Source organism: Selaginella moellendorffii, unplaced genomic scaffold (genome assembly GCF_000143415.4).
Source record: "Selaginella moellendorffii unplaced genomic scaffold, v1.0 SELMOscaffold_12, whole genome shotgun sequence".
Classification (NCBI taxonomy): Eukaryota; Viridiplantae; Streptophyta; class Lycopodiopsida; order Selaginellales; family Selaginellaceae; genus Selaginella; species Selaginella moellendorffii.
Window position 1 is genome coordinate 1,536,856 of NW_003314273.1, and position 25,063 is coordinate 1,561,918.

A 25,063-nucleotide genomic window follows, 5' to 3' on the forward strand; every position below is an offset into this window, starting at 1 on the left:
GCCCCAAGAGCTTACCCTTATGACACTACTTATTAGTGTCTAGGTTTTTGCCAAGACTAATATAGTTGTTCTTCATGCTAACTATTTGTTAGCACTGCACCATAGTGTTTGCACCCAACTCTAGGCCAAAGTTGCTTTCTTCTGGGAACATCTTTCCCACAACTTTGGTATGGCACATTCTGCTATCAATGACATACCTACTGTTCTTATACTTGGATCTTATGATCCTCCCCATACCTCATGGGGCACCATACACCTCAGTCCAAATGCTCCAACCAATCCCTTAGGACCATTCCCTGACTCTGCTTGAGTCATCCAGCATTTTGGACTTTGCTAATCCAACAACCTGCGAGGTCTCAGTCTTAGAGGTGCCAACTCACTGGAATACAACTTCTTGTATTCATGTCCTACTCACAAGGACAATCTTTGCAAGTGTTACTCTAATACTTGATGATTTTTTTGGGGCTAACCTTTGCCCCTTAGGACTACTTGTCCATGTGATGAGAATAGCAACACATCTTTAAGTACACCCCAAACTCCTTGGGTTGTTCCAGCATTTATTAGAGGTAGCCCCGGCTACCATTTCAAGGACTGGTGTCCTCTTCTGTATTTGACCTCCCACGGTCAACAATTCCGGTCTCAAATTTATGAGTACCAACCTCAACCATATAAGGGTAATCTTGTGACTCTTTTATTGTTTTGGAGTCTGCATCTTTCCCGTGATCCCAATTATAGTTGTTTACCACAACTACATTATCTCGTTTGCTGCGTCAAATGCTCATCTGGATCACATCCTCAGCTCTCTGAGGAAACCCTTATACTGTTCCCAAGATCCCCAAAGTCGTTCCATTATTGGCCCTTTTCTATCCACCACCTCACCTAAAAGTTCACACATGAACTGTAATGGAGAGCCATGTCTTCCCGACCTGCTACTCCTCAAGGATAGGCCCACTCCTCGAACCTTCCGATGCAAACACTAGTGGTGATATACTTGAGCACCAATAAAAGTCGGACTAAGGAACAGTTCCGATACCAAGTTGTAAGCGACTAATTTTTCCATTTTACTTTAGTCACTTAACCACACCTCCGACCACTTGGAGGAGTCTCACTCACAACCTCCGTAAGTCCTATTTTTGACTTGGGCTTACTAGCCCCGAGAATGGCATCCCCACCACTCAACCTATGCACTTGGTCCAAGTGCTCCACGTGCCCGATCCCATGATCGACACCCCAAGGTACCACCAACATATCAGCCTGTTACGCTAAGGCCATGTCCATTCACCTTGGTCATAACGATGGTCTGACACCACCTGCATCCTAGTCCCGTCACTCAAAGACTTGGCCATCCATCCATGAGTGATCATCCTAGATCCACTCTTTAGCATCCTTAGGGTGCCCACAAATATGGGGATTAGCCTTCCCCAATATCTCCATTCCAGTCCCCACCAAGTCCCTTTTCGTCCTTGGCCGTGCTCGCCAACACTGCCACTGGATCAAGGCCCACGGGCCCGACCACTAAGTCCCACTGTCCTCTAGGACTTCCTCCCTATATGACCGTGTCCTTGGTCACCACACCAGAGGACTACTCCTCTTCCTTTCCACAGTCTGGGACTTTGGGACGACATTTCGGAACACCGTGGCCCTACGCGGGCCTCGTGGGTACTCTCCCTGCCTTTCGCCTTTAGGTGCTCTAGCCATAGGCTTAGAGCGAGGTTCCATTGAGCCACACTAGGTATCCAAGTAGGTAGTGCCACCCACACTTGGACTGGGAGCATCGGCCAGACGATCTCCCGGGGGAACTAGAGCCGGCTCTTGAACACTTCACCAAGCTACCCCGCTTGTCGATCCATGTTCACTCTAGTCTTGGACTTCCCAGTGGTCAGCTCATCACCCAACACTGGGTGCAGCCTCTTTGGGCCAAACTGGCCTTTCCTGGCCAAACTGGCTCCACTGCAGTCCTCCCCCTTACTATACTTTTGGAGCTCACCAAACCCCCCAGGGTCTGGGAGACGAACGCTTTGGGCTTTCACCCCTCAGACTCGAACTCGGACTCAGACTCGGACTCAGACTCGAACTCGGACTCAGACTCGGAGTCGGACTCGGACTTGGCCTCGGCCTCAGCCTCGGTCTCGGTCTCGACCTCGGACTCCATCTTGGATTCCGTCTTGGGTCCATCTCAGACTCCATCTCGGTCCACCTCGGACTTCGTCTCGGACTCCATCTTGGATTCCGTCTCGGTCCATCTCGGACTCCGTCTTAGTCCACCTCGGACTCCATCTTGGACTCCTCCACGTGTCATGTGTTGGTCCTTTTGGGTCCCTTTATGGAGCCTCGCTTATTGCCCGCTTCATGCTCGTTCTTTGAGCACTCCGTTGGGAGTTCCACTCCCGCTCTCAACCTCTCAAGTCGGAGCCTTTTAGTCCAAACGTGTTACGCTTGTTTGGCTTTTGCTTTGGCCACTACCACATGGCACCCTTTCGGCTCCACTTTGGGGCTTAGGGATTTGTGTCTCACACCCTGCATGGACAAGGTAGGAACCTTGTGATACTAGTCAATGCCCAAGGAAGAAGATCCAAGGTGGAGGCCCAGGATCTAAAGGTACGGCAATGCAAGGCCAAAGATTTGTGCCTAAACCTGGTGTCCACAAGAGGACAACTCACTAAAGTGACCAAGGCTGCATTTTTGTGCTTACTCTTGGTGAAGAGTGACAAAAAAACAGAAACGGAAGAAGTACCTTTAATGATCCAGCAATCTTTCTTTTGGATTTTTCTCAAGAAATTGTTAGCAAAAAAATTTAAACTTGAGTTTTTTGGCAATATATGCTGAACTCAAATTTTAAACTTGTCACATACTATGTGGCTTTGGTAACGATTGAAAAACTATCCTTCCTGCATTGTTTGGGCACTAAGTCACTACAATCGCAAGAAGAATTCTTTCGTTTAGTGTTGTCTAGGCTTAGGGCCTTTGCAATCACTAAAGAGATCTACTTGTGATTCCTAGTGCTAGGCATGTTTGGAATTCATAAGCAATTTTCTCCAAACTATTTTTCAAGCCAAAGAGTGATGATTTATCCCACCGTGGTCACCAAAGTGAGTAAGGCTTTTTTACCTATACTCGCATTCTTGCTTCTACTTGCAAAATAGTGACAAACAAACAGAGGCAGAAACATAAAGAAGATAAGAAGAATGAGAAGATAATAGAAAAGAACTCAGCCTTAAACCCTAAAGGCGTGAGTAAAGATAAGCATATATCACTCTCTCAACTTTACTTTGTAGAAATAGTCATATGTAGGAGAAAAGATGGTTAATTCAATGCAAATGCATATAATAATGAGTGGGGGTTGTTTTCTAGCACATCTAAGTGTTATTTATATACTACATAATTTTGTAACCATTTTTAACTGCTTCTTGCTTGTTTATGACAAGCGTTACCTAGGTTGGGTCTTTTTTCTTTGAATACCTAAGCTTAAGCATAACTCTATTTCATCTAAGCTTCCTTCTTTTGCTATGCCTAGAAAGATATATAAGATAAAACATTTATCTCTTCATCAAGTACTATGAGGCTCATTGGTCCTTGCCCCTTAAGAAGTTTGAACCTTCCCTTTGGGTTGGAATTCGGGATTTGAGGGGGATTTAAAGGGTCTTATGATCAAGTTTTGTTATATTAAGGAATGTTAAAAATTTAGAGGCTTGGTGTGGTTGACTACTTATATTTATTAAAAGTGTAGTTGAACCTTAAATCTAGTCTATTCTAAGGAGGGGAATTGAGAAAGAGAGTTTGAAAATTTATGAAGATATAGCTAACACTATATTATTTATGTTGTAAATAGTTAAAGCTAAGTAAAACCAAATAGGAGCTAATATTATAGGAAAAGACCTTTAAATGGAATTTAACTATGGAATCCTCCTATATTAAGCATTAGTCCTTCTATATTGTTACATGATAGTTTGTTATGTCCCACCAAACACCTTATTAGTTATAGTTATGGTAAGTGCCTAAATCTTGCAATGATGCAAATCTATAGAATAAAGAAAGTGATCTAAACACCATGGTGTTGTTTATGCATCCCGATTCATGATTTTATGCCATTCTTTATGCCATCCATATTTAATATATTTTCAAGCTAGTCCTAAAGACAATCTCATTGGACTACATTAATGTGAGCTTTTATATAGGGGAGGGGGATATGAGGGTTTCAGATGTATAGTAGGGATAGTGGTTGAAAACATGAGATATTAATTTGGCTCCTATTGGGCCATGTCACTCCTTATTCTACATTTGGCTTACTCCATGTTATGTTAGTTAATGGGGTACCCACCTCTTTATGTTAGGCCACTAGTATTTTAAACTTGTGCCAAACTCCATTTGATACCATTTGGGTGTAGGGGTATACAGGGAGGTGGTGCTTGAAGGGGATTTGAGTGCATACTGAACCCTCATTCCATAGTGCAATAGGCTTGGAATTTAACTCCAAATTCATGTACACTACATTGGTATCAGAAAAACTATCTCAACGATTTCTTTTGTTAGAGTTTCTGACTTCAATTGCATATATAGAGACTTTCCTAGAAGATCTAAATTGACATGTGTACATGGGCTAGGATCTGAAGGTTAAATGAAAGAACTATCAAACTAAAACATTTATGAAGCTCTAAGGATTTGGTGGTTGACCTAGGATCTTGATTCAGTTCTTGCATGAAAATATAGTAAATGCTAGATCGTTAGAACCAATTTAAGTTTCCCATCTATTTGAATTTATGGTATGATTTGATAGGAATTTTCAAAATCTACTATAGGATATTAGTACACTGTCATTGTGTCTGATTACAACTAATTCAATAGATTGATATGTGTGCCTTGCAAAACTTCTTATGCAAATGGTGGTTTTATTATGGATCAGGTCAAGGTCCTGGCCTGCCTCTAATATTATTAAGATGTTGACACAATGGCTCAATATTGAGTAGTCTTCTACATCTTCTTATCATCAAAATAGATGTCTTAGAAAAACTTAAATTGGATGCTTAAAAAAATGATTTCAAAGTACATAGACCTGCATTTGAAATTTGGATTGGTGGTTGCTATATTTGCAATTTGCTTATATGTTAGCCACATAAATGCATTTACATCTCTCTCTCTTTTGTGCACTATTTGCATAGGAGCTTGTTTTACCTCTTACTGTGGGTTTGATTCCAATCACTCTGCACTATCCAGAGGGGAGAGCATGGTTGGAGTATCTGGATCAAGTATTACTAGTGTTACATATGCAGTCTTTGGAGTTATGAGTAGGCATAGGCATAAGAGTATCAATAGTGTTTTTATGATATACGGCATAGCTGCCCACTACACTATCAACCAGGTGATCTAGTGTTGGCAAAGTTTCTACAACTTGGAGATCCGCATTACCTGGCTAGTCGATTGCCTCGGATTCAACCCTTTCACTAATAATGATACTGGAGGGGGTAGTCTGAGGTCTCTATGTATGGTATACATATATTCTATGTAGGCTAATCTGGGTTGCCATGTTAGTGCAGTCTAGACCAGTAATTGTCTATCTAAGAATGAGCCTCCGGTAATCTAAAGATACCTCTCTTTTGCCATACTTAGGGTTCTCTCATGCTTGCAACTAGCATGTAAGTTAGCTACACTGGACCATGTAGAAATGACTATTTATGTTTTGATGGTTAAGAAAATGTTCAAACTGTCTGGGACAGTGCCAATGGCTATCTTGCATATCTATTTGAAATAGTCACAGACACCCGCACTTGACATAAAACAGAAGCAGGACATGTTAATACATGCTACATGCTATTGCATCTTTTCAAGCCATAAGCTGCGATGGAGCATTGAATTCATCTGGATAATCTACAGGACGAAAAGAACAGAAAAAAGAGCAATTGCAATCACAAGAGATTTTCCTTTTCTTGTTTACCTCTGGATCCACTGCCATCTTTTATGGGGCCTCTCAACCAAAGTTTACAATGTGGCATCGACCTACATCCACTGAAAAAGAAGAAAAAATGAGAGACTAAACTTGCCTTGATTTCTCGGAAAGAGAATATGAAGAGGTGCTTCTTATGCTGGGATCGCTTCACCAGGGTCGCTCACCTTCCTATGCACAGAAAATTGCAACAAAAAAGTCCAAGAAATTAATAGAACTGTCACCAAACAAAAATAAGTGGATGATAAAGGTTTCGTTTCTACCATCTCTTCTTCCTTGTTTTATGCTGCAAGAAGTAGTTCCAAAACACGTAACCGCTTCTCCCAGCACCGTGGTAGATATAGTGCTCGCCCAAGTAGCCACCTGAGCCTAGGGATGCTTATTCGCTAGTGGCTTGCCCACTCATTGTATCACTGCTAATCAATGATCCGAGGGTGGCTGTGGACGTGGCCAAAGTATTTTGCTCGATTTAGCCACAGACCCTGCATAGCATGCAAATTTCATGAAATTTAAAAGGAAGTAGAGATTTTAGAGGAAAGAAAACCCAAGATCAACAATGCGAATGAGAAATTAATACGTCAAACTTGAGAGTTCCGAAAGCCCTGCCACTTTGTTCAAAACTTAGATCCTTTCGCTCCACCAGGAACTTCCCTAAGTGCTGAGTTAAGCAGAGATGGGAAACAAGTATTTGCATAGCTGAGGGGTGAGTGTCTCACAACCAAACCCATAACATTCTAAGTGGTGTTAGCATGCAATCACAAGAACTTGAAGAAAATTAAGAAATGCAAGAGCTTACCATTGCTGTGCAAGCAATACACCAGTAAGGAGGCAAACAAGCACAAGTGTGACACTTGGCTGGAATACAACACCAACCAGCAGTGTAGAATTGGAAGATGAGAAGCAAGTTTGTTCTTCTTGCAAATACCTGCATCTGAAAGCATCATTAACCTCCTTGCAGCAAAATAAATCGTCTGGGAGAACAAAGGGGAAAAGATATATAAGTTTGTGCCTTCTTGTCCAAACGTGATAGAAAAGTGAAGTGAATTGATTTGATTAAATTTGCTTCAGAAGGTTGCAGGCATGATCAGACTGTTCTGGCTGAAGTCTTTATGGCCCCAGTTGTGCTGCAAATCTATCCAATGTCAAGATTTTCTGTCACCTCCTTGTGGCTCCCTGGTTTGCTCCCAGGAAGTCTTTCTTAAGATTTTTCAATTTTGAGTCTCAAAGCTAACGTACTCAGGCAAGTTGTCAAGATAAAAACACCAAGGGAAATCTTGAAGGTGAAGAGCGTACCATCATCAGATGAGCAGCCTGCAAGACATAATAATCTATGGCCCCATTAAAAGGCAAAAGGCCTTCTGCTGGAAACACTTTGGAGGGATTGCTTTGGCCAGCCCCATCTATAGACAGAAAGGACTTCTTTCTATTCTGGATGGTAAAGAGCCACCACCAGACGTTGCAGGGGCGATGTTCCGAGTTTACTAGTTTACTAAACCTCGCCAATACTAGCCATTATCAACAAGCTGGGGAAAAAAGAGACGGAGTCTTGTTTACTGCTCAAGCTCTAGTGATCCACCACGTGAGATTCATGTACTATCACAAGATTGAAGGCTTTCACAATTTCCCAACCACTCTTGCTGTTGAGCGGGGCTGTGGGGTCCAGTTGATACTCCCTCCTCTCTTGAAAAATTAGAGTGTCCGGCTTATTTGCGCTTTGTCTCGGAGCCATCAGTCCAGAATAGAGAGCAGGTAACAGAAAGTTTAGCTCACTGGAATATTTTGAAAAGAAAAATTCCCAATGACTGAAAGGGGAGACTGGATTTCGAGCCATATTATAATTTTCAAGATTTACGTAAAAAAAGCATCATTATCCATGAGCAAAGCATGATTTCAGTGGCTTGATCAAGGCAAAAGGATACTTATAGTAAGTGCAGGTCATGCAAGCTCCCTCAACACCTATCCAGAAGCAACTCCAGAGCTGCAGCGTTGAGCCTCAGTCATAAATACCTGCCCCTCAAAGGAGGGATTAACGCATATATGAAAAGCTTCATATGACGGTACGTACTATATGGAAAATACAATCACTTCTATTATCTCTTCTAGCCCTTGAGGCTCTTTATACATGCGTATGATATATCCATGAATCCTGCATTGTACTTGCCTCCAACACTCCCCCTCGATTTGATGGTGAGGAAATCAGAATATCACGGAAGAGTCTCCTGATCCATAGTGCCTCCTTGACAGCTTCAGTCACCACGTTGTACTCTGCCTCACAAGAAGAAAGTGCCACCATTCTCTGTTTCTGACTTCACAACAAAACAATCGCATTACCAAATTTGAAAGCGTACCCTATGGTAGATCTCTGTCATCAAGATCTCCTGCTAGATCTGCATCAACCATCCCGTATGAGATAATTGATCCTGCTCCAATTTCTTCAGTGGTTGAACTCCAGAAAGAGGGAGGCTGTTTCTTCCACGTAGTTGAAAATCCGTTCTACTGCATACCAATGGCACTTACCTGGATTTTGCATAAACTGGCAGACTTGAGAGACTTGCTGCAACATCAGGACGACTTGCTGTAGCTAGGTACATCAAATCACTGACTCCTTTCTGATATGGCAACCTCCTTGGAACATGGTTCGTCTGCTTTGAAAGTTTGGAAGCTTGAAGAGCTGGAGTAGGAGCTGCTCGCCACTAAAAGAACATCCTGTACTCAAGAAAACTTGCAATATATTTATGTTCATTGAATTTTATGCTCACGAGAGATTGTAATCCTAAGCAATAGGAAATCTTACCCAGACCGGTGATCTTTAATTGCTGTGATAGCTGCGTTTTCAGCCAATTAAGGCTTACTGTTTTGCCTTTCATAATTAGATTATCCATGAAAACACATACCAGAATACGTGACCCAGCAATGATGATACAGATTCCAATCTGCTTTGGTTCTGAAAAAATCAGTTGTTAGAAAAAAAAAAATTATTCAATGTTTTGTATGAGATCCTAGGAGATTGTTTGAGTCAGTAGATGGATAATTTGAGTTCAGAGACGTTCCTTGTATCTAGAGTTCATGGGCCCAGTACAATTTGTGTTTCCACAACTTCTGAAACACTAGCTCCAAGTGTTTCAAATGATCCTCTAACGTTTCACTGAAGACTAGAACATCGTTGATGTATAGAACAACAAATGTTTCCAAATAATCTCTGAATATTCTATCCATCATAGTTCTAAACGTTGTCGGAGCATTACATAACCCTAACGGCATGACAAGGAATTCATAAGATATATACCGAGTCTTAAAGGCTGTCTTCTCCACATCCTGATCTGCCACCCGTATCTGATGATACCTGGACCGCAAATCAAGTTGTGTAAAATACTTAGCCTTTAAAAGTTGGTCAAACAAGTCATCAATGCAAGGCAAAGGATAACTGTTTTTAACCGTGATTTTGTTGAGTGCCCAATAGTCAATACACATCCTCATGGTTCCATCCTTTTTCATAACAAAAAAGACCGGCACTTCATAAGGTGACTTGCTTAGTCAAATATGACCTTTGTCAAGAAGGTTCGTGAGTTGCTTCTTGAGTTTAGCCATCTCTCTGATGTTCAACTGATATGGACCTTTCATAGGTGGTTTAGAACCCGGAATAACCTCAATCCGATGATCAACCTCACAACTAGGAGGTAGCTCTGGTGGCAAATCCTTTGGGAAGATATCCTTATTCTGCTCCAATATCTTCTTTGGTACAAGATCAACCTTGTCACCGATTTGAATTGAGTCACCCACACCCTCAACTTCCATCACTTGAACCCAAAAGGTTCGGCATCCCTTCTTAGTTGTTTTTTGAGTGGCTCTCCCAGTCAGGAAATTAGCATCCCAATCCTTTGAGGAGCGCTTTTGCAACTGGAAGGACACATCAAGACGTCCTTCTGACTTCAATGTGATGCGACTTTGTCCAGCACCATAAATCCCTTTTATATATTTATTGAAGAAATCCATACCGAACACCACACGAGACCTTGTCTTATGCTTGTTGGGACATTCCAAGGACCTATGTCCTGACTCTCCACAATGGAAGTAATGACCCACACTACCCATTCCACTAGGAGTAGGTTTCACAGGTTGTTGTTGCTTGTACCCACTAGGAGGAGAAATAGAGGGCCTAGGACTAGAAGAAGTTGCTGGTGCTCTCCAACCACCACCACCACCTTTGTTAACCGTTGTTTGTGAGCCCCCAGGGCAGAACCTGCCTTCCACCCTCTGTTTCCAATCACCTTATTTATTCCCAAAATTCTTATTCTTGTCTGAGGTACTAGCATACGGCTGCTGATATTGTTCCATGAGCGAGTGACTAAAGGCAACTTGTTGTGCTGCCTCCTTACAGTCCAAGTATGTCTTCAAGTTAAACTTCAAAATCTCATTGTGAGAAAGTGAATTTAAACCCTCCAAGAAATAACTCCAAGGATCTTCGTCACTCATATTTGTAATCATAATGTGCTTCTGAGCAAACGCATTAACGTAATGCATGAGGTCCCCTCGCTACTTTAACTGCCGCAGCTCCACACAAAGTCTTAGACCCATCCGGCAAGTATTCCTTATGGATACGAGACTGCATCTTAGTCCAACTTCTAGTCTGCACTTTTTCAGCACACACCTTGCACCACCAAGTTTTGGCATGATTGGTGAGGAAGGATTGCACACACGCAACTTTTGTATGATCATCTACGTCTGCCGCTATGAAATAACTTTTCATATTGTAGACCCATCTTCCAAAACCTATAGTCCCGCATGCCTCTAAAATTGGGTGGTTTTGGAGGCTTGAACTTTGAAACTGACAGTTGCAGAACTTCATCATCCTCAAAACTTGAAAAGGAGTTCGGTTGCTTAGGCCTAGCTGGTTTAGCTGCCTCAACTTCTTTCTTTCTCTTTTTGTTCTCCTTCTTCAATTTGTGAATCTCCCTTTGCAAATTCTCGATCTCGACTTCTTGAGCCATACGCTGCAGTGCTGCAACATCTAGCTCTTCCTCTTCTGACTCAAGCTTTACCTCTTCCACAGCATCTCTAGTAGGAGTTTCCTCCTCTCGATTCACCCGTCTAAAGGTTTCAGCATCATCAGCATGGTTTCATTTCACCATTCCGCTAGCTACATGCATGCCTCTATCAGTAATTGAACATGGATACAACATTCTTACCGAATGGTGCAATCCAACTAATCCTACACAAGTTGCTTTGGATTTACTAGAAAAGTCTCTGCATATGCAACTTGAGTCAGAAAATCCGACTAAAGTTGGATAGGAATCGCTGAGACAATTCCTTTGATACCAAATGTAGCACACTTGAATTTGGAGCCATATTCCAAGCCCATTGCGCTACAAAACAAGGGTCCAGTATAATCCCACGAGCACCAACTCCCCGTATTTAGCACCTGCATGCAAAATGGTGTCAGATGGAGTTTGGCACACTTTTGGCATACTGGTGGCCTAACGCGAGGAGGAGGGTACCCCACCGACTAGAGTAGTGTGGAGCTTGAGCTTAGACCCAAGCCGGACGCAGAACAAGGAGCTACACAGCCTAGCGGGAGCCAAACTAATGTCTCAAGTGGCTGGACATGCATTCCAACCACTATCCCTACTATATATTTGGAACCCCCTATAGCCTCCCCCCCTTGAGGAACAAGCTTTGGGCTTTCACCCCAAGCCTCCTTTAGTACTAAGAGTTAGTCTCTAGGACAAGTTTGAAACTTACTAAATATGGAATATCCCTAGATTGCGAATTTGGACACGGGACAAACACCATTGTGTTCAGACCAATCTCTACATTCTGTAGATATGCCAAATGAGCAAATCCAGACACTTTCCATAAATAGCATTTGGAACTAAAATGAGACCAACACAAAGGGTATGATAGTGAGGGTGTTTGGCAGATACGGTAAGTTATCATTCAGCGATATTGAGGGACTAGTCTTAATACGTGGGGGTTCTTGATACTAGCAAGTGTAAGACAATGACACGAGTTTCTCAAACCAGACCGAGTATGCTCAGCAAGAAACACATAGGGTTCCTACCTTATGTTTATCCAATTTAAGTACAAGGTCATTGACCAGTTTTTCAACTAGCTCAAGTGGGAACGATAAAGGGAACCAACTATACCAACCTTCTGCTGTTATGGCAGTAAGGAAAGAGTGTCCATAAAAACTGGCTGACAAGTATCTTTTGATACCCAAAGTCACATTCACAACAGATTTGAGATAGACTCTGAGAAGGAATCCGAGATGGAGTCCAAGATAGGACCTGAGATAGAGTCCAAGAAAGAGTCCAAGATGGAGTTCAAGAAGGATTCTAAGAAGGAGTCCAATATGGACATGTGATAGACTTGAGATAGAGGGCAAGATGGAGTCTGAGGTGGAGTCCAAGATGAATCTAAAATGGAGCCCGAGATGGAGTCTGATATGGACCCAAGAGGGACCCAAGATGGAGTCCAAGATGGACGTAAGATGGAGTTCGAGATGGACTCGAAATGGAGTGAGAAGTCAAGAACGAGACTAAGATCGAGATTGAGACTGAGACCGAGACTGTGACCGAGTCCTAGACCGAGTTGGAGACTGAGTTTGAGATTGAGTTTGAGTTCAAGTCCGAGTCTAAATCTGATGTAGCACGTGGTTTTTAGCCTTTATCCTATAGTGATTTACCATAGGATAACCATGAAGTAGAATCTAAACCCTCTATGTGCCACATGTCACATGCCATGTGCCATATACCATATGTCCAAAGGACAATGGTGCAAAACTCAAGTTTCAGGATCTTGGGATACTAAACGAAAGAACAAAGCCAAACTCCTAAGCATGGAGCCAAGGAGCGATAACACTAGAGCATAGAACAACTCCCAAACGTACAGCTTAAGGAGTGAAGGGATAGGAGCACTGAGTGACTTGGAACAGTCCTAGATCATTCAACATTCCAATGCCAAAACCAGTATGCAAAAAAGAGCCAAATGGAGTCTGGCGCATACCGATGGCTTAACGCGAGGATATGGGTACTTCACCAGCTAGCATGGTGTGGAACTTGGGCTTAGACCCAAGCCGGATGTAGAACAACAGAATTAACAAGTCAGGTTAAGTATGCTTGGCTAAATAAACACTTAGGAATTCTGTCCTTATGCTCGTTCGGCCAAACACAGATGCAAAGTCTAGTTTATTAACACTTGAACAAGAGGGAATGATAAAGGGTCCAACAATATCGACCTCCTGCCGTCATAGCAGTAAGAAAAGAATATCTGATAAGACTAGTAGAAAAGTAACTTTCGATACCCAAAATTACATTTGCGACACCCTCTCCCCCTTAAGGAAGATCAATGTCCTCATCAATGCATACTCTAATCTAGAACACTGCCAAGGAAACAACTCTAGAAAAAGTTCATAGTATTCACACTTTGTGAGAAATGCACCAACTTAAATGGGTTATGATGCAACCTCTTTGCCTAACGCAGATGCACTACTAACTCAGACACCTTTTAGTTGTCACTGACAAAGAAATGACCAATGGAGTTAGCCACCCTTGCTACTCTGGGTGTCACTAGCTTACAAAAGTGTGATATACCCTTGCCCATAGGTGGCATAGCTAGAGGCCCTAACCCTCATAAGCAAAGAAACCAAACCCATTGGTAAGGTTTAGATAAACTATTGTAAATAGGCAGCTAGAGTTGTTTACACGGTTACGGCCTTTAAAATGGAATAAAGAACATCGATAGAGAGGCAGATGATGTGACTAATTGACAGTAGTTACCCCATGACTAAAGATTTCACCATGCACACAAAATGCCAAAGCCAGTCTGCCTATATTGGCCCAAACTCAAAGATCAATAGATGGACAATATTAAAGTCATAGACAATGATATCTTAGAGATTTAATTATCAGTGAATAAATTTTAAATTAGAACATAAAAGTATTCCAAGTAAGTTATCATTTTTGGCCCCTTTGCTAAACGTGGACCCCAACCTCGTCGTGTTCCCCTTTCGCAGGTTATCGTTGAAATGCACCTTGATAGCCGCATTCAACGCTTCTTTGTAATTAGTCGGGTTCCAACGCATCACCTTGCTGCAAGCCTAGGTTTGGAAGCCCAATATGAAGGCATGGAATGCATCCATATCCCCTATATCCGTGACAAGTATCCTCTTTGCAATAAACCCATTCATATACTTTTGAATGGTTCCGGTCTGCTTCAGCCTACTCAGCTCGTCTCTTAGATACAGAGTAGCATTCGGATGAACGTAAGTCGTGCGGATCCTCGCCTTCATCATGTCCCAAGTGGCCACTAGTCCTTCATTGGCCTCTGTCGTTCTCCACCAAGACTTGGCATTATCTGCCAAGTATTGTTTTGAACATGGGACTTTCTCCAAGCTCGATAACTGCAACGCTCGGAAGTAGTCCTCCATATCATAAAACCAATCCTCCACCACCTTATAGTCGTTCACTCCCTTGAAGACCGGTGGGGGCTTTAGTTTGTACTTGGGAACTGCCTGAGGGACTGATTCCACTTCGGTCTGTTTGACCTTGTTTGGTTCTACCTCAGTCCCTACCGAAGGGTCTGCACCTTCTGCGCTGCCAACATCCGCAGTCTTTCGCTTTTTCTTCCACTTCTCGTCATGCTTTAGCTTGCATACAAGAGTCTCCAACAGGGCATTGGTCTGTGCCAATTGTCCTTCTAGAACGTCCAATCGAGCCTTGGATGACCGCACCTCGCCACCGGACTCCTGTTTGGAAGTTTCCTCACTAGAGTCCTCCTCATGCAAGGATTCCTCATCCATAGCCTCTTCTTCGACCGGAGGCTCCAGCTCTGGAGGAGGTTTCATCTCCGCCTTGGTTCCTTTCCACCCTGCCTTTGCCATCTCTCAGCAATCCGCCTCTATCCTTCTCTAGAACTGAGGAAAAAGCTCCGATACCAAATTGTAAGCCACAAATTTTTCCTTTTCAATTTGCCAGCGTACCTCGTCTATCCGTCCAACACTGCCTTAGTTTTTGCTAAGTTCCCTTGCCAAGGTTCCCGCCTATGGTACCAGCTCCTACTTGGTCCTACTTGGTTTCAGCTACTCACTGCACGAGCAACGGAGTGTTAGCCATCCATCCACGAATTCCCAAATCTCTCCCAATCCCCCTCCTGGGGTTAGACTGGACTTAAGGTTCGGTTACACTTCCCGCAGGCACAAGCAGCTAAGCACACCAAGCCTCCAGGTTCCTAACATCCCTTGGTACAACAAGACTTGATCATGGGACCCTCTAAATCCCAAGCCTTGGGTGCAACACTTGCTTCGGGACGCCAGGGCGAAACACCATGGCCTAACGGCCCAGTATAGGTACCTCTACCCCCCCCCCACTTCCATCCCGAAAGAAGGCCCAAGCCCCTAGGAAGGGCGAGGACCATTGAGCCACATGGTACTCAAGTGGGGCACCACTCCACATGAGCTAGGAGCACCGTAGTCGGTTTCCCTTTCGGGAGTGGGAGCTGCTCATGAGCATTTCCTGGGGTGGCCCCTCCGGCACCACTCAAGTCTCTATTCACTCCCACCCAAGGCCCCTTGGCCACAGTCTCAACCTCAAGTCAATTTGGAAGCACCACTAGAGAGTTCCTTCAAGACTGGTTCCTGGACCTCACTATCCCTACTTTTGGAACCCCCCTCCCCCAAGGAGATGCACGCTTTGGGCTTTCACCCCTTGACCCGTATTAGTACTCGGACTCAGTCTCAGACTTGATCTCGGACTCGATCTCGGACCCGACTTCGGACTCGGTCTCGGACCCGACTTCGGACCCGATCTCGGACTCGACTTCGGACTCAACCTTGGACTCGGTCTTGGACCCGATTTGGATCTCGGACTCTGTCTCGAACTCGGTCTCAAACTCGGTCTCCAATTCGGCCTTGGACTCGACCCGGACTCTATCTCAAACTTGGTCTTAGAGTCAGTCTTGGACTCGATTTTGGACTCGGTCCCATCCGATGAACTCTTTGTCATTTTGGTCATGCTTTCGGGGATCCTTTAGCCTACGACACTTTGGCGAGTTGGTTCCTTACAGATACATTTATTACGTGTCATAATTTTTCTAGGCATGCACAAGTAAGAAAATTGGGCACTTATAACTCTTGTCTTTGAGTCCAATTTAAAAATAACTAAAGCCAACCTTAGTGAAGAACAAATTGGGGAATTATTGACCCAAATCTTACGAAGCTTTAACAAGGCAGCTTTTTATCCAAGGTCCTTTACCTTGGACAATTACTCAAACATGGTTTGAGAGTAGACTTGTCTTAAGTTTAAGTCTTCTATGCATATTGCAAGAGCCTATGAAACTCAAATAAAACTCATAAGTCAAAAATTTGAATATGGTTATCACGAACCGTTATAATTATTCAAACCACTCTACATTTAGTACACCTAGGCAAAGTAACCAAGGCTCATCTCTTATACATAGAAAGTTTGCAAACACTACTTAGTGTGAAAGATGTCACTCTCCTATATATTGTGAGAGCACTCACATCACATTTAGCTCTATAGAGAGGAATCAAGGGCAATCATGTGAAACACACCCCATATCCTCTGAAGTAAGGCATAGATAAAAAGTAAATATACAAGTGAATAGGCATGAAAATCTGTCTTTCAAACTAATTGAGCGATGCTCAATTACTAAGGGAAATACTCACCACTTTAGGTGTGAAATACCCTTTGCAAGACATGAACCACCCTTTATAAGATGTGATCCACAAGTGTATATACCTCCTCATAGGAGAGAATTACCACTTAATGAATATTTTCCACATAAGCAAAATTATACAATTACTCTAGTAAGAGTTATAGCTTAATTTCCACCTATATTTGAAACACACAAATCACCTTATGTGCTAATCAAGCTTTTGCCAAACAAAGTAGTTGAGAGGCTTCATGTCATAAATGTTGAACAAAGAGTTGTAGAGCTTGTTGCTAGGTGTAGGTGTCAGTCTTGGAGACACTACAACCATTTTTTTGATCTCTAGAGAACTAAAGCAAACTTAGAGATAAAAAGGGTTTTGTTTAAAAAGGTGAAACAAGCCTTAGACACTCTAAGAAATTCTGAAATGCATTGTAAAGCTAAAAAAAAATTGTCACATAAACTTGAGTAAAGATTTGTATTGATTATAACCACTTGTTGGCAAAAAAGTTAAAGAGAAATTTGCCTTAAAAAGCAATTTTTATTTAGATCTAAAGCAAAGTCTTTCATAAATTAGGTATGATATGTTTAAAAAACAACTTAACATCATTTCACAAAAAAATTGATCTAGAATAGGCTATCATGTGCTAGACAATTTGACTCTTATGTTGATTTCACAGAGCAGTTTCATGGAATAGTCTTCACGCCCCATCCAAATTAGTCCGTAGTGTTGATTCATTTAAAAGAGGTTTGCCCAAAATTTGCCAAGAGCAATAGGCCACTTTTTCTAATTTCACAGTTGTAAGGGCAAAGTTAGCTATCAACTTGAGGGTAAGACCCACTGTGAAGTAGGCAAGCTACTCTAGAATTAATTATTAAGTGCTAAAAGCTTTGCATTGAATTAATCTTAACAACACTAAACATGGGTAAAAGGAAAGATCCTCTTGTGCACTTAGGTGAAGAGATTGAGGATTCCTGACCCTCCACAGTCTTAATAGAAGTTCATTGGGGGAGTTAAGGTAGACAAAATAAGAATTTTTACCAGTGATCTATCATACATATTAGAAGATATATTTTACTTATAAACCCATATAGAAGTTAGTTAATCCCCATTCTATGTGACTAGGTAAAAGTATAAGAAAACAAAAACTAAATTATCTTGTGTCTCTAACTAGGCTAGCAAATGATAGATTTAATGAAATTAATTAAATAGATAGACAAATTACCGAGTGGAATACTTTATAATATTCTGCTCAAGATATACAAAAGTCTTACTCCTGGTACCTTTACTATTGTCAAAGAAGGTTTGATAATACATATAGATTACTTTGTAAGTACATAGTGTAAGCAAGACTTATATATGTGGAATTATCTCTATAAAAAGAAAATAGTACCTAGATTCTTCTTATACAGAGAAATAGTTTGCCTATCTAAGCTAAACATAAATCTTAAGTATTATAACTTATAAAGGATTTATAAAATTCTGCCTACTAGAAAATTGCTAAAACTTTATGCAATCATAAGCAAAGAAGCTATTATGGGAACTTTAACGGTTCACAATAAAGTTATAGGCAGAAATACATTTGCTGATAATTGGGCTAATAGATGTTGGATAAATTCCAAATTTAGATTGATATGCAACAAAATTTTATGGAGTAAAAATTTCTTAAAATGAACTACATCTCAATGATATTGATATGCTGTGAAAAACAACATTTGTTACTCGAGAAATTTATGCGACTTTTATATAAAAAATATCCTAGATATTTGGCCTCTAGAGGAAAGCTATACCCATTTTGAAATTGATTGGGAAGTTAAGTGCTTGCTCCTAAGAGTGACTAATAGGCTAATTTACAAGGGGAATACATTAAATAACAAAACCTTGTACCATTTTATAAATGAGGTATAATAGCTAGGTGTGCCATAATATCAATGCCAACAAACCTCAAAATATATAAATATAGACTAACAATTGATTTTACCTATAAAGGTTTAGAGGGCATAGTCCCTATGTATAAAATTGTCACTGTTTATACCAAACAAAGTAATAAATATATAACATTTCCCTCACAATTTGATGAGCAAAAGGCAGTTTGAAAATAAGTATTCACAAGATCTAAAATGAGATTACAGAGCACTTACTCGTGATATTCACGATCTTAACCTCCCTATACAACAATTTAAATCATTACTCAATCAAGCTAAAGAAAAGTTTAAAAGAGAGAAAATTGAAAGCATATTAGATACACTTCAAGGAAGAGGAAATCAAAAATCTTAATACAACTTTAATAGTCATTCAAAATACATGAATCCATACACTACTCCTCTTTTGCAGCATCGACATATAAAAAACACCTCTACTTTTGCTAAGGGTAGTGGAATACAAAACAACTAGAGTGACTCCCTATAATAGGAAGAAGACCTAAATTTACAGCTCTTACCCTCTAACTATGATCCAGGTTCCCTTACGAACCAAACATCTATTTTGCATATAGTAGTTGCAACATAGAGTATTTTCTGTCAAATTGCAATAAGTACAATGACAATTGTAAGAACGGCAATATATATCATCACATATACATCTTTTTCTGGAATTAAAGGAAAGGACCCATAACTGCATAAGGAGCAATATACAGAAGCAATTAAACTTAATCAAGTAGATGGGCATGAAAAGAATCTTTTCTCCTATATGCTCAAAAACAAAGCAAAAAACTAGTACTATGATAATGATGTCAAAAAGTTCAGTATATTTGATGAACAAATAAAGGTTTTTTTTAAAGCTTTCTCCATAAAAACAAACCTAGGAGAAATCTATGATGAGTTACAAAAGTTTCATCAAGGAAAATCTGAGACAATTGAGGAATATACAACTCGATTCAACAAGCATTATAAACATTGTAAAGACTTAGTGTTAGACAAAATGTGCCTACACCTACATATACATGACCTCAAGAAAATTTATCATGAATATGCGATAAAGAGAGCTCATATAAATTTTGATGACTTAAAAAAGTTATGATTGCCTACTAAGATCTCATAAATCAATATGACATAGAAGATATGGTGAAATAAGACTAAAAGATGACTCTTATAGACAAGGAAACTAATTATATAAGAAGCTTCAAATTACAAGCCAATCTCAAACAAGAGATTTGGTGTACCAAATGCAAAAATGAAGGCCATAGCAAGGAAAAATGCAAACCTTAATTAATCAAGTGTCAATTTTGTGAAAAAGAGGGGCATTTAGGTAAAGAGTGCAGAACCTTGTTTAAACAACTAGGAGGTTAACAAATAGCCCAAGTTAATAAAACAACACATAAGCAAAATTATCCATTTGATAATAGAAGTTATCGTTCGAGGAATGATTACAATATGCCAAATGTGAATACCCACATACTAAAAGGTAAGATGACCATTGGGATTATCCACTATGGGTAATTTTTGAGATTATCCACCTAACCATGAGGACTGTAGGCCTAGAGACTATAATCAACCTAGAGAATATGATTAGCATAGAGGCTATAATAGGCTTAGATATTATAAAATGCCAAAAAAGTATAATTAAGCAAAGACTTTTATTCGCTATCTTAGGTTATACAATTAAGTTAAATCATCAAGCAAAAATGATAAGCCTTCTATGGTTACACAACCTGCAACTAAGCACATTGAGATTGACCTTAATTTATGATTGGGAAGAAGGCTTAGATGATTTCCAAGAACAATCAATCTTAGAAACTTTTCCTAAAATTGAGTCAATTTTAAAAGTTGATCTTTATTCAATACTCAAAGAAATACTTAAGCAAGAACCCCTAGACCAAAGATCAATACAGCCATAAAAGATTTCTCCTTAAAAAAGGATTTTGCTTATAAAATTGATCAATAAAGAAACTATGTTTTACATGTTTCTTATGATCAACCACTTAAGTAAATCAAATTTAGTAAATGAGGATAATCTGCATGCTGTTACAAATGCTCAAAGATTGCAAATTAAATTTCACAATCAAACCATATATTTACTAAAATATTACAAGGATATTTTTGCCTGGTTTTACACAGATTTAAAAGGCATCCCGCCAGAACTCTATATGCATCATATTGAGATATACTTGGAAAATATGTCTAAAATGTAGATGCTCTTAAAATGAATTCTAATTTACTAAGGTAAAGTCAAGGAGGAAATTGATAAACTTCTCTACATAAAATTCATTTATCCAATCCAAAATGCTCAAAACTTTCACCACTTCTAATTGTGTCTAAGAAATATAGCAATTTACAAGTTTGTGTAAATTATGAAAAGCTAAATGATGCAACAAAAAAAGATATGTTTTCTATTCCTTTCATAAATGAAATTCTGGATTTAGTAGTAGATCATGAAATGTATTCATTTTTTTAATAGATTTTTGGGTTATATCCAATTCAAAGTAGCACTTGAAAATCAACACAAAACAACTTTTATAAGCCCATGAAGAATTTATGTCTATTGCAAAATACCTTTTGGTTTATGTAATGATCTTTTTATATTTCAAAGAGTTATTGTAAACACTTTTAAAGAATATTTCATTGATTTTATAAGAGTTTTCATAGATGATTTTAGTGTCTTCAACTCCAAAAAGGAACATTTAATATGCTTGCAAAAATATTTCCAAAAATATAGAGAATATAGCATTTCTTTTAATCTAGAGAAATGTAATTTTTTTGTAAATTCAAGCACACTTTTAGGTCATATTATATGCAAAAAAACATCCTTGTAAACAAAGATAAAATTCAAAAGATTGAGACAATGTTTTTACCACACAATTTAAAAAGTCTCTGTTTCTTTCTAAGTAAAGTTCGCTACCATAGGCAATTTATGAAAGCTTATATAAAGATTGTTAAGCCACTTACTGATCTTTTAAAAAAAAATACTCCATTTATATGGAATTTGTTTTGTTAAAAAGCAGTTTTAAGGCTTAAATAATGCATCAAAAAGACACTTATACTTATTAAGCCCAAATGAACAAAAGAGTTTCACCTATAAGTGGATATTTTTGATATTGCTATAGATACAATATTGTTCCAGACACAAAGTGATTAAAAGGATCATGCTATCTACTATGCTAGTAGACGTTTAAATCCTATTGAACATAATTACATAATGACTGAAAAAGAAGCCTTAAACATAATTTAAGCTTTACAAAAATGTAGACATTATCTTTTGGCAATAAAAGTAATTGTCTTTGTTGACTATAAGGCTCTTTTATAAGCCATATATATCTACTCGACTAACTAAATGATTTTTACTACTACAAAAATATAACCTTAAAATAGTATAAAGATTTGAAAAATTCCATAAACAGGCCGATTGCCTAATCCGCATCACTACAAGAGAGTCACCTAATACTAAGGTAGAAAAACTCCTATTTGTTCATTATTTGTAATTTTTATGCCTACCACTTGGTTAAAAGATATACAAATCTATTTTTGTATAGGCACTGTTCCACCCCATTATAACTCGCCAAAGAAAAAGAAATCATTTGTCTTGTAGACACAACTTTGCTCTGTCGTGGGGGAGCACTTATATAAATTAGGCATCGATAGAACACTAAGAAGATGTGTTAATAGGCAAGAAGAAAAAAATAAAATTCTAAAGGAAGCTCACTTATCCCCATTATAAAATCACAGTTAAAAAAGTCTTACAAGCAACGCTATGGTGGCCTATGCTTTGAAAAGATATAGCAATTTTATGTAAAAATTGTAATATTTACTAAAGGCATAAACTACCACCTAAAACAAAATCCATGAATGAAATCCTAACTATTCATATGAAGCATTTCATAAATGGGGATTGGATTTTATGGGTCTTATGGTGACAAGAAGTAAGAGGAACAAATACATTTTAGTCGCCACTAATTATGTGACTAAATGGGTAGAAGCTATACCTATAAAATAAACCTCAACCACTAACATTGCCAAATTCCTTTATGAAAACATCATTGTAAGATTTAGTTTGCATAAGGAGATCGTCACAGATAGAGACACCCATTTCATCAATGAAATAATAGAAATTCTTGTACAAAAATTCATTCTTAATCACAAAAAGTTTATGCCATATTACCCACAAGGGAATAGTCAGGCTGAATCAACTAGCAAAGTGCTTAAAAACATCTTGAAAAAGATTGTAAAGGACAATTAAAAAGACTTTGATAAGGAAATCCTAGATGCTTTATGGGTTTATAGGACTACGTATAAAGTATTCATATGCATGACACCATCTCGTCTTACTTATGGCCAGGAAACTTTAATGCTTATGGAATTTATAATTCCCTCTTTGCATATTGCAATTAAAAATGGCTTAGATGAAAAAGAAGCTCTTAAGTAAAAACTTGCCAAAATAGAAAACTTAAACAAGCTTAAGCTTAGAGCAATCTAGACCCTACACACAATTCAAAAAGCCAAAAATGCTAAACATGATAGACAATTGAAAATCATTTATAAGTTTAAGCCAAGAGATAAAATCCTTTGGTATCAAAGCAAAATAGATATTCTTATAAACAAATTCAAGAGAAAATGAAATGCTCTCTAATTATTTTGTTTAAAATATTAACTCTAGGAATGGATGAAGTGCATAACTTAAACGGGGATGATACTACAAAAGCTCTATTTCGTTAAAGTGGGATTTATTCAGTAAAATGGGACTAGGTACAAATTTTCAAGTATTTGAAAATGACGTGAAATTATATGTTTTTTGTCCAGGGGCTAGACATATCTGGGGCATGGTGACTAGCGCGGTGACTTTATGTCCAGACTGTGTCCATCTGGTTGTATAATAAATCTCATTGTCAAGGTGAACAAGCCGAATCTGAAGCTAAAGAAGAGCGATGGCATGCGCGCACACACTATTTGTTTGTTCATTGAGCGTGTGGTGAGCTTTCCAAGATGAACGTCATTCCTATTAGCCAGACATATAACTTAATGGTGAGAACATTTAGATATTATTCAATGTTATCTTTTTCTAACGAATCTAATTGTGAAGGTGTAGCAAGAGGCATTGCTAGTCTGGAGAAGTCATTTAACTCATTTGACCCTTAGTGTATTTTCATGAAACTAAATAACATTCATATTATTAAGGAATTTCTCTAGTACCTTTTTTTTACGACATAGAGGCTTGCATTTCTTTCAAAGGTGATTTAGTAAAAGGCCTGAGGGCACATGCCATTCTATTTCTCAGACCGGTATTAAGATATACTAGTGCAAAGGGAAAAAGGTATTTGGTGATCAAGTAAATGGCATGAGGGCACACGCCATTATAAGCCTAAGCGCTAGTGGACACCTCCTTTTTGGTACTCTCAGTGGTACTATCATCCTTCTCCGGGTCAGTTGTTTTGCTTTGGATTGTTGTCTCTGATGTTACTGGGGCGTTCTCGATAGTTGTTAATGTTGCCGTTTGTTCAGAAAAATGATCACCTGGAGTATAGTACGGGGAGTTTGGAAGACTTATATATTCTACATCTTCACCTATCTCCTTCTTCGTCTCCTTTTCTGCCTCACTTACAGATTTTGTGCTTGCCATGAGAACACTCTTCACCCTAAAATATGGAGTTCGTTGTGTTATAAAAGGAAACCAACACACACACTGCAAGGGAATGATGGTACATAAAGCACGTAAGCCCACAATATGGGTTTATGTGCCATTAATATGGGCCACATGCCATATTATTAGATTTATGCACGTGTGATTGGTAAATGCATATGTCACATCATCTTTGTTTTACCTCACACACTATATCAGGCCTAATGAACCATATCACATGTGCGCACATGCTATATATATGGAGAAGTATTATGCAAGGATAGAAATTCAATGCATGATTGTGGAGAGCAATGGCATGAAGCCACATGCTAAATAACATTTTAGAGAAAGAATTAAAATAAAAACATGCAAACAGTACTAAGTGGACCAAGACTTAGAAGTGCACAATTGAATGAGGTATTTCTAATAAATACTTCACTCACCTCATATAGGAATGGCTACCACTCTCAAATGGCGTATCACCTCATGCCATCACCTCGCAATTTGTTATAACAATCCGATGAATTCATATTCGGCTTGTTCACCTTGAACTTTAAGTAAGATTTGCTAGAACAACTAAGAATTTATACTTGTTATTTGTATCATCTCACCTAGGAATGGCGTAAGGCCACATGCCATCACGCCTCCTCTGATTTAGATTCGGATTGTTCACCTTGAAATAAAATACATTAGAAACTTAATAAAGGAATATTAATGAATCTCACTTTGAACCCGGGTTATGAATGCTCTTGCTGCATCTCTTGCATGGTCTGGCAAGGTGATGGTGGCACTCTGCTTCCGCATCCAACCATGCACAACATTATCCACCGATATGCTCATGCTGGGATCCCTTGGATTCAACACCCATCTCTTTTCTAGGCAATCCTTCGTATATTCGGAACTTGGCTTGA